The following is a 4,712-nucleotide window of genomic DNA, read 5'->3' as shown; positions in this document are numbered from 1 at the left end:
GCTAAGAGACTCATCCCGCTCAGCCACGGTTCTCTCTACCTGCTCCAGCTTGGATTTGGAGTCTTTCTCCAAAGCAGTTAGAGTCTCCACTTTAGCTTGGGCGTCCACTAGTTAATCATTTAGGACCTTGATCAACTCCTTATAATCAACTGCTCGGAGCTGAGCGTGGCTGATGGTGACAAGCGACTGCATGGAAAACCGGAGGTTATTACAAGTGAAAATATTAATAACAAATTGTCTTAAGATAAAACACTTAGATTCATTAACTGAGCAAGCCCTATTCTTAAGACGACTTCAACGCTAAGCCGAGGAAAGGATTCGAAGCTTTGAAGCATTGAAGTATCATGGATAGTCTCCTCAAGTAGTTCCTTTCTGAGGCCACTAGCAGTGCGGAGGACCTCACTCGAGCTAGCCGAGTAGGTAGGAGTTAAGCTCGCAGAGGGAGGAAGCGAGGAAGGAGTCAATTGCGGGATTGCAATCGGCCCCTCGGGCTGTCTCCCTTGGCTGGGCGGTACTGTCCTCAGGACTTTGCTCGGTGGGGTGGAGCCGCTTCCTTCTCTGGATTTCCTCTTCAGGGCAGGAGGGGCGTTGAAATGCCTGAACATCTCTGAATCTGCAAAAGAGACAGCACAAGATTTGTTAGTAAAACAAAAATAATAACAATAAAGCAATATGTGGATGAGGTACATTACTACTACTAGACAGTTCTATAAATCCCATATGACTAAGTTATTAAACATCCCACTATAGCTACTAGACCTGAGTTGAGGATCTGGTCGAGGAAGTCGTCCTCGTCATCGGATGATGAGCTCAAGTCCCTCTCAGGCTGGATGGCCTTTCCCTTCCCAAGCTGGTCGGAATAGCAGGTCTGTGTTGATCCTCTGGATGAGGCTCCCTAATGACAAGATCGCTTGGTCTGCGGGAGTGAGGAGATGGTCCAGGAGAGAACTGATTAGTCACTACCACAGTGCCGGCGTTGGACTGATCAGTTGCATTATTTTCCTCAGTAGTGCTCTCCACTATGATGTTTTGGTTACATGGTAGCAGGCCCACCATCTGAAGATTGTCTACAGTAACCAAAATTTTCACATCTTTCTCCTCGATGCACATGTTGGCCAACTCCTCTACTCGCTTGAACATCTCTTTTGTGGGCGAGGGTTGCTCGAATGGACCTGCATGCGTAAAAGCCAGGTTGTTGGCTTGGATGTCCGACGTGAGAAAATACTCTGTATAGTATTTCCCAGGGTTCGACTTGTGAGCGTTGCCACAAAGGTATTTAACCCCCTTATGCTTGTGAAAGAGGTGGAAAAAACTTGTGTTCTTATGGCTTGGGTTGGTTTTGAAGTCAAATAAGTAATGTATCTCGTGAGGAGTAGGCTCATCCCAGCCTTGCATGTAGTAGAGAATGTACAGAGCAGACAACGCCTGAATCCCGTTAGGAGCGATCTGGAAGGGAGAGACGTTGAAGTAATCTGCTACTGATCGAAGAAAGGGTGTAACTGGATAGTCGCTCCTGCATATATATGGTGCCTAGACCAGGCACAGTACGCTCTGCCAGGCCTGTTAGCTCTCTGGTGAGGGCGCGAACATATCACATTCACCCCTCTCAAGCCCAAGGCTTGGATGTGTTTGTCAAACATCTTGGGGTTGAGTTTTGTAGGCTTGGCAGTAAACCAAGAAGGTGTTTCTTCACCTTCCTTCCTTGGTTTTTGGACTGCCAGGTGCTGGACCTCGGTAGCGAAATTCAGGGTTATTTTTCTCTGAGTTTTGCTTGATTTTGGCATCTGGCGGGGTGGTCTCGAAGAAGCTGTAGTGTGGGCCTCACTGCATCCCACCACTTTTTGTACCGCTCTGCGGGCCACTTGAGGATCCTGGTCCTGCGGGAGTCTATTGGACTTCTTTACCCTCATTGTCGACTGCTCAGCTTGATGAAGGAACTGCTCTTCGCGAAGAAAGTACAAAGCTGAACGGGGGAGGATCTTCTTAAAGCGGCGGAGGCGATCCTCAGGAGTGCGACTGTTAGGAGACTTTGACAAAGAGTCACTGCTTTGAGGGGTCTCGATCGACTGCGGGACGGACGTATCAGAATTCGTGTGGTTGTCACCTCCCCTATAGTCAAAGCGATTCATCTACGAAAAATAAAAACGGGGAGGTGAATAACCATACAGATAAAAATCAACAAGAGCAATGTTTATTCTTATACTTAGAAAAAATTTATCTAAGTAGTGAAAATTTATCTAGAAAAATTAAATTTCTATGAAATTGAAGATAAAATTGAGTTACCCATAACCTAAACGACATCAAAACAGCCACCCAATACATTATATCTCTAAGATTCACACATAGATTCAAGAAAAAATGCTCTATGAAGTTTCGGCCACCACTTGTATTTTTCATGGAAATTTTTGAAAAAAAATACAACACAAATGAAGATGAAAGAGAAGACTTACCCAACTTTGAAGAGCCCTTGATTTTCTTGAAGAAATGAAGAGGTTCACCTTGAAGATCTTTGCACTCTCGGGCAAGAGAAGGGAATATGGGTTTCGGCCAAAGAAAGAAGGGAAGAAGATGAGAGGGTTTTTTGATTTTTTGCTTTCTTGTGTGTGTGTGAAGGTGTGGGAGTATAGGGGTCTATTTAAAGGAAAAAAGGTGGGAATTACCACTTATTTTTGGACCCTTGGAATTCCTGGGATATTTTTTCTCCCAACGATTATGAGCAGTTAATTGCAGTGATCGTGGTCTGTGGAGTCGTGGTCGGTTGCATGGCGGGAAGATGAACAATTGATTTTTTAATAGTGCCGTCAGTTGTGGAGAAAAAGTTTATTATGTGAGACATCATATAATAAACTTGGGGGGCAAATGTTATCCCCAAAATTTGAAAACGATGACGTGGCAACAGAAATGACAAATGACAAGGAATGGTTGGGTGACCTGGCTTAGGAGTGACCTGGTAGATCAGTGGAGAATTTTGACTGGCCAGAGAATTGTCATGACCGACCAGGTATGACCTTGTCCGACCAGTCACATGTTTGTCTGCCCAGGCATGACCTTGGTCGATCGGTAATGACCATGTCCAACCAGCCAAGTGCATGTCTGCCCAGTCAAGGTGTGGTCGACCAACTTGAATGAGATATGGATCGACTACACAGAGCTGGGCTACGCAAGAGATTCTAGAAACGGCTTCAGCAAGAATCGGTCTTGGCTTGCGCGGGAATCTCTCATTTATCCCACGAATATAGTGTACTGTTATATTTTGAATATTATTGTAAATTAAATATAATGAGAATAACAAAATATCCCGATTAAGGGGGGATATCATCTATATGATCCCGAGCCTATAAATACAAGGCTTATGGCATCATAAAGGAGACTTTTGGGGAACTTTTGATTCGAATTCTAATGTTCTAGAGAGAGAGAGTACTTGTATTTGAGAGAATTCTTGTATTCTTATAATATGCACTGAAGAAACTCAGTTGACTCAGGTTCATCTGATCTTGAGTGTAGATCTATAATCACAACTCTAAGTGGATTAGGCTATTACCAACACATTGGGGCTGAACCACTATAAAAATCGTCTGTGTCGTTTATTTCTCTTGAAGGTTTTTATCGTTTTTGACGTCTACATGTCGTTGGCCAAAAACGCGGTCAACAGAAAAATATTGTAAAAAAATTTAATATATAAATTTATTAGTTATGATTTTTTTATTAATATATATGTTTAAATAATTTTTTACAAAAACATATTGGAGCAATGCCGGCAGTAAAAATGTGTTGCTATTGGGAAATTATAGAGTCTAAATTTTTTTTAAGGGGCAATGCCGACAGCTTGACTTTTCTTCCATTGAAAACTGGATTGATCTCTTAGTTCTTGTGTTTTGTGAAATTCATGAATTACTCTTGGGTTAAAAGCATTTTTTATTTTTGTATATATATATTTCATTCAATGCTTCGAGTCTTTTAAAATGTTCGAACACTTCCGTGCTCTTTTTTCTATCTCCCAGAGGTGCATTGTTTTAGAGAAGTGAGTGAGAGCTAGGATTACGGAATATTGAAAGAGCTTATTGTTAATACAAGAAGAACATTTTTTGTTTGAGTTGATTCCCTTGCCTGTTGAATATGTACAATAAATGGACAAACTTATGTGTGTCTTAAAAGTTTGTGGAGACTTTTAAAGGCACACTTTGAGTGTTCTTATTGAGGGCTTTCAAAGTGAACCCTAAAAAAATAATAATATTAAATTAAAGCTTTATTAATAAGTAAATTAAAAAAAATAAAGAAAAACACTTAGAGTAAAATTAAAGCTTTACAAAGTTATGCCTTTTAATTTGAAATATTATTATTTATTGGGAAATAATTAATAAGAAATAATTAAATTGATAATTAGAATTTATCAAGATTTGAATGTTTACATTTTTTTAAATTGTGAGATTGAAAATAAAAGGATTTTGGACCACTTAATTATTGTTTTATTCATGAAAATAAATAATAAGATGTTTTTAATCTCAATAATTTTTTTTTATGAGAATTGGAGTAAAATATGATTTAAAAGTTAATTTATAATTTTGGGACCCAAATTTAATTTGATAAGATTATTAATTTAATTAGAAAGTTAAAATAAATTGAATTCAAATTTAACATCAGAAAATCATATTTATTACTTAATTAACTAATAAGCAAATCAAATTAAATAAATAATACTTTATTATTAATTT

This window comes from Humulus lupulus, chromosome 1, assembly GCF_963169125.1.
Source record: "Humulus lupulus chromosome 1, drHumLupu1.1, whole genome shotgun sequence".
Lineage (NCBI taxonomy): Eukaryota > Viridiplantae > Streptophyta > Magnoliopsida > Rosales > Cannabaceae > Humulus > Humulus lupulus.
Note: the sequence above shows the minus strand (reverse complement) of the source record.